This window comes from Carcharhinus amblyrhynchos, chromosome 2, assembly GCF_965287045.1.
Source record: "Carcharhinus amblyrhynchos chromosome 2, sCarAmb.v2.hapA, whole genome shotgun sequence".
NCBI lineage: Eukaryota > Metazoa > Chordata > Chondrichthyes > Carcharhiniformes > Carcharhinidae > Carcharhinus > Carcharhinus amblyrhynchos.
In genome coordinates, this window is record NC_137325.1 from 2,587,568 (window position 1) to 2,598,094 (window position 10,527).

Genomic DNA, 10,527 nt, shown 5'->3' on the forward strand with positions numbered 1-10,527 from the left:
GTAGGAACTTAAACCTGTTGAAAAGGTCTTTTTCAATGTTCTCTTTTCATTGGTGTGAAAGGTCAAATGCTACAAATGCTTGGCAAACATCCTTGAAATATGTTAGGATTCATTCCGAACTACTTGTGAGGCTTATAATGGTGTTTGTGACATGTGTCCCCAAACAAACAACCACAATGGCAATTTATCTTGTTTGGTAACATGCATTGGAAAACACAGTTTATGCTTGATTTACCATCCGTATCCACCAGTATTTCCTTTATCCTTAATTGCTTCTCAAACTCTGATTGTAGCTGCTGTCATATTACTGAGCTGAATAAGGTAGCAGGAGGCAATTTAAATATCAATGTGGCTTGGTGAGCAATCTAGTTCATCACTAATCCTGTTCTTAGCTCAATTTCAGGTTCAGTTTGCGGAACTTAATAACTGCAATTGACTGCGGGAAAGTTTCTCTCCTTCTCAAAGGTTAGGTGAAGAAAAACCACATACAGATCAAGCGATGATCCTTTTGTGATTTCCAAGAATTTGTAAATGAAACGATGTTTTATGGGATAAAAAAATGAAATCCTTGCATTTAAAATATCCTTGGAAACCTGTTGCAGTTTAGAAGTTGCTAATCCAATTATCAACTGTTTGCAATTCATGCTGGGTGCCATTAAGTAAGAGAAAGGATGTCAGATGTCTTAAAGATGGCATTGCCTGTATTCATTTCTTTGAATTTAAAACTATTACGGGATTTTCCAGCCCTCCTGCTGACATGATTTTCCAGTCTAGCCAAAGGCAATTGACATTAAAAGGGCACGCTGAACTTTCTGAGCCCATTCTCATTGCGACAGGGTCATAAGATTTCGCCCTGCATTTTCCCCCTCTTATCGCAACTTAGTAAAGAAAGGCTTGACTATGATGAGTAACATGTGAGAGTTTAAGGGGATGTGTAACTGTCTCCACTATCATTATGACAATACACAAACTGTTAACACTGCAAGTGAATTTGCCACACATGTATACACACACCCACACCCACACACACACACGCACACACAGAACCAGACAACAATGGCAAACAGCCACTGCCACTGAACCACAGGAGAGAGAAAGTAAGAAGTCTCACTTCACCAGGTTAAAGTCCAACAGATTTATTTGGAATCACGAGCTTTCAGAGTGCTGGACCTTCATCAGGTGAGTCTGACAATGGAGAGGCAAAGTGAGACATTTTAATCATTCAGTCTTCTTCCATGAGAAACATTATGGTTTTGAGTGATAGGGTTTTCAGCAGCAAAACAATGGCATGAGTGGTTTATTTCCCTGGCAGGCAGCAGCCCATAATGTGGTTCATCAGTGGAGATTTGTACGTCAACCATTCACCTCAGTACAGTACCCTCTGTGGAGGATCAGCAGCATCTGTGAGCAGAGTGAGTAACAAACCCTTCGACCAATTTGACTGGATGAAATTAGATAGAATTAAGGAAGAAAGATAAAAGAGACAGAGAATGACCAGGTATATATTTTTCCTCTGGAGTGTAGAAGACTGAGGGGTGATCTTACAGAGGTCTACAAAATATTGAGGGGCATAGATCAGCTAGATAGTCAATATATTTTCCTAAAGATAGGGGAGTCTAAAACTAGAGGGCATAGGGTTAAGGTGAGAGGGGAGAGATACAAAAGGGTCCAGAGAGGCATTTTTTTTCACACAGAGGAGGGTGAGTGTCTAGAACAAGATGCCAGAGGTATAGCAGAGGCAGGGGCAATTTAGCATGGCCAATCCAACTAACCTACACGTCTTTGGACAGTGGGAGGAAACTGGAGCACCCAGAGCAAACCCATGCAAACATGGAGAACATGTACAAACTTCACAGAGTCGCCCAAGGCCGATTTGAACTTGGGTGCTTGGTGCTGTGAGGCAGCAGTGCTAACCACAATGCCATTATGCGAACCAATTGATTGATTGCGACACCTGCATGCTAACGTTTTGTGCTTGTTGTACAAGTACACGCTTTGCAGGTCAACACCTACAAATTTCACATGTTGAAAAATAATGAACTTTTCCAATCTTACGAAGAAAGTGAATTACTTCACATTTCCCAAAATTATACTCCATCTGCCATCTTGTTGCACACACATGGTATGTCTATGCCTTTTTGCAGCCACTCTATTCTCTCCCAAAGCCTAACTTCTCATCTAGCTTGGTATTATCAACAAACTTTGATACATTATTTTGTCTCTTCAGCTAAGTCTTTAATATAGATTGTAAATAGCTGAGATCCCTATATTATCGCTGAAACACTATTTTTTGCTTGCCAACCTGAAAAGCCCCATTTATTCCCACTGTCTGCTTTCTGCTCTACTAAAATATTACCCTCAGCTTCCTGAACCCTCACATTGCTTGTTAAATGTTCGTATGGCACATTATTAAAATCCAGATATATTACATCCACTGGTTCCCTTTTATTTACCCGACAAGCTACATCATCAAAAAATTCTAATACATTTGTCAAACAGGATTTCCCTTTGGTTCACTGGAAGTGTAAATGTAGATAAAAGCAAAATACTGCAGATGCTGGAACCTGAAATAAAAATAGAAAATGCTGGAAAATCTCAGCAGGTCTAACTGCATGTGTGGAGAGACAATTGAGCCAACATTTTGAGTCAGAATCTATAGATTCTGGAACATTTCGTACAAATTAGAGGGTACCTAATATAACCACAATATTTAAAAAAGGGAGGTAGAAAGAAAACATCAATTTACAGACCAGTCAGGCTAATTTCTATATTGGGGAAAATGCTGGAATCCATTATCAAATATTTAATAGCTGGACACTTGGAAAACAGTGGCAGGATTGGACAGAGTCAGCGTGGATGTATGAAAGGGAAATCATGCTTGACAAGTGTACTGGAGTGCTTCAAGGATGTAACTAGTAGAGTTGATGAGGGGGAGCCAGTGGATGTTGTTTATTTGGACTTTCAGAAGGCTTTTAACAAACTCCCACAAAAGAGAATAGCGTGTAATATTCATGTGCATGAGATTGGGGATGATGTATTGAGATGGATAGAAAACTAGTTGATACACAGGAAACAAAGTGGGTCTTTTTTTAAGTGGCAGGCAGTGACTAGTGGAGTGCGACCGGGGTCAGTGCTCAGATCTCAGCTATTCACAATGTATATTAATGATACAGTTTGGGGAGCTAAATATAATGTCTCCAAATTTATAGATGATACAACCTGGGTGGGAGGAGGATCAGATCTGTAGTTCTATGGTTCTATGCTTCAGTGTTATTTGGACAAGTTGAATGAATGGGTAATGGCAGGCGCAGTATAATTTGGATAAATATGAGGTTATCCATTTTGACAGCAATAACAGGAAGACAGATCATTATCTGAATGACTACAGATTGAGAGAGGGGAATATGCAATGAGACCTGGGTGTCCTTGAACACTAGTCACCTAAAATAAGCATTCAGGTGCAGCAGGCAATGACAAAGGCAAATGTATGTTAGCCTATCAATGCCGTGAACCCCCCCCTCCCCCCAGCCAATGCCATGAAAGCTGTGGGAGGTGCACATTTGTTGAGACCAAAGATCCTATCGTGTGATAGGATAGAAAATTCCTGCCCCTGAGTCCAGAATCCGGCTTTAATCCATTTCATCCAATGTTGATTCTTGCTGGGAAGAATTGCCCACAAACGGAATACAAATTGCCACAACAATCCTTCACAGAATTGAAACAGTTTGTAAAACACAGTTAACATTACAGGTGACACTAGTCCCCATATTATGTGGTTAACACTCATTTTTGTCAGGGCAACTAAGAATGAGCTATTCACACTGCCTTGCTTTGCAGCCTCCATCCCAAACATAAAGAATAGAGTGTTGAATTATTTATACCTACACTCAAAATATAATAATCGATTTGTTCAAGCCACACTGAATTTTGATTAAATTTCTGATAATATACTGTAATTTACATGCAAGAACTGTTGAAGGAGGCTTTGCTTGCTGTACCTGTTCTAAGTGTTGTGTCTACCGCTCAAATAACAACCTCCTTTTGGATTCTCTTCATTCTCAGCTGCAACTTGAGTCTGACCTTAAGGCTTATCAAGCTGCATCAAGCTTCAGAGATACATCACAAACAAGCTTCAGCAAATTTAACACTGGGGCTTTATTTCCTTTGTGCATTTAGGTGCCATAGCGGAACACTATTAAATTTATATAAGGACATTAATTTCACCCAGCTTCCTACAGCACAGGGCAACACCTACGACAGTCAAATAAAAGGAATTATATGTGAATGGTAGGAGCTGAGTAAAGCAGTTACTGACAGAGGAAAATATGTGATCATTGAAAAGCAACACAGACATCAGAACAGCAGGCAGCAGAATATTATCTGAGCCTGATTGTATCTCTGAGTCTGAATCGATATGTCAAAATGCCGGTTAGCTTTGATCAGAGTGCGATGTTAAATAACACTCCTGGTATGGGTTCACTCAGAGTCGACACCCAGAATGTTGTCTGGTCTTGAAGGCTTTGGTTATCAGGAGAGGTTGGATAAATTCAGATTGTTTTCACTGGAAAGATGGAGGCTGAGGGGAGACCTGACAGAGGTCTACAAAATCATGAGGGGCACAGACAGGGTGAATAGTCAGAGTTTTTTTTTCCTAGGGTGGAAAGGCCAACTTCTTGGGGGCACAGGTTCAAGCTGAGAGTGGGGAGCACAGGGGAGGCAGGCGGGGAAAGTTTTTCACACAGAGGGTGATGGAACACACTGCCAGTGGAGGTGCCAGAAACAAGCATGTTAGCAGCATTCAAGGTGCAGCTCAATAGACAAATGAATGGGAGGTGAACAGAGGAAAGAAACTGCATATGGCAATAAGTAGTGGATCTAAATAATGATTAGGAATTGGTGCAGGTTTGGTGGGTCGAGGGGCCTGTTCCAGTGCTGTGTTGTGTTTTGTTCATTCTTCATACAACCAGAGGCAGTTTTTGGGATCTGTCTCTTCCACTTGTCCCACATAACATCACGGAAATACAGCTGGAGATCGAGATCTGTGGAGGGCCATGATTAATAACTTTTGAACAACTGAGAATGCTCCAGAGAGAGAGAGAGAGAATCGATATATCACCACCGCTTTTGCCAAATCACAACATTTTTTTTGCCAGTTGTATTCCTTCTGTCTTTCTAATTGCGTACCTCACTCGAACAAGTGGGAGAAGAGTTGACCTTTTTGAGACAACGTGACCTATTCAGCTTGAACAGTGTTAACAGGCTCGGAGCGCTGGATTTGATAAACCAGTCAAGTTACCTTCTGCAGGAATGAATTTGTGGGCTGCTCCAACTAAAGGAGAGCAGGCAGACCAATGAGGAGGCATTTATTGAGCACGACCATCTGCATAAGGGAGGAGATAAACATTATTTGGTGCATCTGTCTTGACTTGAATTTAATTTCACATAAACTTACAACTGAGAAGCAAGAAGAGTTGAACTGGTAGATCTTGCTAACATTGCGTGGGTGGCATCATAGAATCCTGCAGTACAGAAAGAGGCCATTCAGCCCACTGAGTCTGCACTGACCACAATCCCACCCAGGCCCTATCCCCATAATCCCATGCATTTACCACAGCTAGTGCCCCTGTCACTTAGGAACAGTTCAGCATGGCCAACACACATCTCTGGATTGTGGGAGGAAACCACAGCACCCAGAGGAAACCCTGGTGGACATGGGGAAAATGTGCAACTCCATACAAGACAGTGGTCCTAGTCTGGAATTGAACTGGGTTGAGTGAGGCACTGCGGTAGCAGTGCCAACCATTGTGCCACCGTATCTAATCTAACAATCATGAAACCTGCTTAAATTTCTATCCATTGATTTCATTGGGATGAAGATTTGACATTGTTTTACAATAGTTGTGTGATTTACTCTATCCAAATGAAGGCAAAACAATTACCCTAAGTTTTTTTTTAATGCTCAGTTTAATTGAGGCATATTAATTTACTTATTTTTTGGAGAGAAAGATTTAAGGTAAAAGGGGGAAAGTTTAAAAGGGATATGAGATGCAAGATTTTTACACAGAGGGTGGTGAGTGCTTGAAATGCGCTGCCAGAGGAGGTGGTTGAAGCAGATACGATAGCAACATTTAAGAGACATCTTGACAGATACAAAGATAGGCTGGGAATAGAGGGATATGGACCACAAAGAGGAAAAGGGACAATAATAGGTTGTTATGCCTGGTGAAATAAGGCATTTTGACCTCCAGAAAGAGATGGAAGTAAGCCCCAGTAGGATGGGAGGGCTGACGAGGCAAGGAAGCCATGCCTAGACTTTCAAAGATGATTGCTGTATTGTGCATCTCCTGCCATATAACTACACTGCTACTGTAATTTCAGAAGGGTTACAGCACGGAAAGAAACCATCCAGCCATTGTGTCTGTGCTGCCTCTCTATTTTGCTCGAGTCACTCCTCTGCCTCCTCCTGATAACATTGCTCATTCTTCATTGACATGGGTCAAGAGTGGAGGAGGAAAAACACATTGTTAAGATGGCGGCACGGGCTCATTGGGCCGAAGGGCCTGTTTCCCGTGTTGTGTTGTTCTTCGTTCTTTGTTCTCTTTGTTCCCTTTTTTAGATAATAATCCAATTCCCTTTAAAATGCCTGGATAGAAACTTCCTCCAGCCCACTCTCAGGCAGCATATTCCAGATCCTAATCACTTGTTGTGTGGAAAGGTTTCTCTTCACATCTCCACCTACTGATTTGAACCAAATTAGATGCATGACCTCTGGCCCCACACACTCTGGTGAGGTCAGTGCTGGAGACCTTTCGACTGTCAGTATGGCATTCCTGAGGATTTCCTAGTGAATATCTTTAAGCTTTACCGATAAGGGCGATTGCCGGACATCCAACAGGAACTGTGTGATTTGTCCAGAGAGACAGAGTGGCAATGTGGTACTGGATAGTGACCCATGTGCGCTGCCTGCTCCAATGAATGTCAAGGCGCTATGTGAATGAATTTACCCTCTCCAAGTTTTCAAAATATTCAAGAATGACTCTCCTCCTGAAGCAATGAGACTTTATTGTGTTAATTGTTCCCCTTCGGGTTTCAGAGAGCTCGAGTACACTTCTTTCAATGGGTCTTTACACAGTTGTTTACCAGCCCTAACTTTCTGTGATGTGATTAATGAGAAATTAATGCAGGAATTCAGCAGGGGGCTTAGAGGGTGAGCTGCCATTTAGCTGTGGATGACAATGAAGGGGCGCAAATGGTACTCTTATCGGTAAAGGTTGTCTGGTTTTTTTGATGTCTGTAGTAATATCAGCATTGCAATCAAACCCTCCCAGTTGCAAAGGTGGAAACCTTGTGAATTTGAGACAGTAAAGGTCTTTCCTTTGTAAGACTGGACTTGCAGCTAACAGATGGAGTGAATTTTGAATTCAACACTTTGATAGGAAACCAATTGGATTTAATAATCTTCCGAGTGATTTGTTATAATTTCTGCTTGGCCTCAATTCCATTTATCATGATTGACAGAAAGTGATTTTGTTTCCCATGTTACCATTGTACCTGAAGTAATTGCTCCTAAAGGTGCAACGTTTGTCTCCCGTGGGCTTTTAATAGGTTTAAGTGGAAACTGATGAGAAAAGTACAAGAACCATTTGGAATTATTTCCACAGAAAGCTTTTCGGTGCTGCTGTCAATATTGAATTATTCTTTTTTACAAATGGCCCGACTCTCAAGTTATTAAACTGACAAGTTCAATTACTGAAAACAAAAACTTGCTTACTTTAGAAATCCAACTTCCCACTATGGCTACCTGATTTCAGAGTTGATACATTGGGAGAAATGGGTCTGGATTTGAACTTTGCAACCTGCTGGGAGCTGGATGCGTGGGCTGGCCAGCGGTGGGGTGTGCTGTGGGAAACCTGAAACAAGTGTCAATGGATTTGCATCCCAATTTTTGGACTTCGGTATCATTTCCGAGCTTCCTCACTGATTGCTGTGAGCAGCTGTGATGACAATGTGCATGAGGCAATTTGAACTCCAATATTTAAAGGGACAGGACAAACATATAAGTCAGAGTGAGCTTGAAGTTGGAAGTGGACCAGATGAATTGGCAGAATGAAATCCAGATCATTAAGGACTTCCGCTGGAAGCCTCCGACCTCACTCCCAGCTGGGATTCTCCGGTGCTGCTGCACTGAGTGGGGTTTTTGGTGAGCGCCAAATTCTCCGTTCTCACCGTATGGTAAGTGACCTTTTCACTTATACCGAATGATAGGGTCTGAACTGACACAGAGCAGTGGGTGTCAGTGAAGGGGATGTGTTTTTTTTACAAGACCTTATTGAATTGATCTAATTGGAATGAGTTAGGGTGTAGGGTGATAATGACATTTGCAACTGGTTGTCAGATCAATTTTCTGGTAGATTCTAAGTGAACCTCACAATAATAAGTGGATCCTAGGCATCAGCCTACATTGTCACTTCTGCCTCAGCTGTTCCACCTTTTCCTCCTCCGCCTCAGAATCATCTGAAGAAACTCTGTGTTCTGCACCTTGTTCCTTCTGCAGGTCCAAACATCGCTGCTTTAAGGTGCAAACGGATGAGGAAGAGCAAACCACTAGAAAATGAAGATAGCGGGCAAGATTCTTTGGCCTCCCAGCTGCATATTCCCCGCTGGTGAAAGGCGGCGTGCCATTCGCTGGTGGTAAGATTCTCTGATCCCACTGCTATCGATGGGATTTCCCATTGATGTTACCCCAATCATCCAGAAACCCGCGGGCGGGGGTGTGCTGTTGGTGGGATTGGAATATCCTACTGCCATGAATGACTGGACCATGGCAGATGCCTGGCATTCTTGTGGATATCGACACAAACATCCTCCAGTGGTTGAACACAACTGTTCATTGACGGAATGGAAAATTTTGCCATTGATGAATATCCCTGGATGATCCAGAGGTGCCTTCAATGATGTCCTGAAATTGGGAGAAATCAACCAGGTCCATGAATCTGAGCACCTACTCATTCTGACAGGCATCATCATCAGAAAATATGCCACCAATCACCTGTGGCCTGCTGGGAGCTAGATCCTGCAAACATCACCATCAGAGCCTTGGGAGATCCAGAGGAAAAGAGATTCAGGATGGTTTTGACTTTGGCAGCCACTGGCAAAGCATGACCATCAGGTTCTGCTGATCCTCTCACTCTGATGGAGCTGCAGGGTTTCGGAGCAGTGGACAGTTGCTCCCCTTGTGCCAGTGTTGATGCTGATCACCTCAGGCCCTCCTGCGATCAAAGTTTCTCAGCACTCGTGACAGCCATGAAGATCTGATAGATCTTAATTCCATAACCTAGCCAGGATGCACAGAACTCCAAATGCAGATGAAGTCTCCAACATTGTAAAAACACTCTTTCAGCATGATTATTGCAGACAAGGCTTTTCAAACAATCAGCCAAGTAAGCAATTAGCATTTTTTAGTAGTTATTGAAACAGCAACACACACCTTCAGTACTGAAGTGTTCTTGCCTTACTTTCAGTTAAGACTTCTAGATAACCTGGGAAAGCCGTGGACCTACTGTTAAAATGCAGAAGTGACATTACTATCACTCTAATTGAGCCATTAACCATAATAGAATTGATAATCCGAATCTTGTGAGGTTTTGTTGACGCACAGCTGAATGCATTGTAGTTAAATGTTGGACTTGGTTCCTGACGCGCTTGCAACTATCCAGGATCTAAGTCTCTACCTGCTCCTAAACCCAGGTGTTCAACAATATTACAATTCCCTCGCATCATTTCTCAGCCGCATGGTTTGTGTCAAATCGATAAAGTTCAACAAAGCAACATTCAAACAGTGATAGCAAAGTGTAATAATCAAAGATCGTTTATATGAGAATAATAGAAAACAGCTTCATTGAGTAACAGTTCCAGCATTTGCCATGAATCTCTAAATCTTTAACACAAGTGCAAAGAACATTTTTTTACAATTTTCTAACAATTGGGAAACAGAATAAATCTCTTTCATTGAGTGAAGGAGGGAGCATAGTTATTGACCGGATTTGAGGGGAACTAGTTTTATGCAGTTATTTGTGAAACTGAGGAATTGTTACTCAGTGTTCTCATGACAGTGAGAATTAAGTTATCTAACTAATTATGTTTTTGTACTCATTTATAACCAATATGTTGCCAGCTGTGGTTAGCCAGTAGACTAAGGGCTACCATTGCACTTTCTGTAGTTCTAATGCCGTGAGGTATCATTTTTCATGGTGACACTATGGTAAATCTTCAGCTCCTGAACCTTTGTCAATCTTGATTCATTTGCTTCATTCGATATATGTATAACACTCTGATGCACTCACTCATTTGTTTTCTCCATCTTTTATAAATCTATCTGGTGTTGTGCTCAATGATTATTTGTTTACCTCCTGCGCTATGAGCAATGATGGCCAAGACAAAGTGACAGGGTGGGAGGGAGAGAGAGCGATGGAGTGGGGAAGGAGAGAGAGAGATGGAGTGGGAAAGGGGAGAGAGAAAGCATGGGGA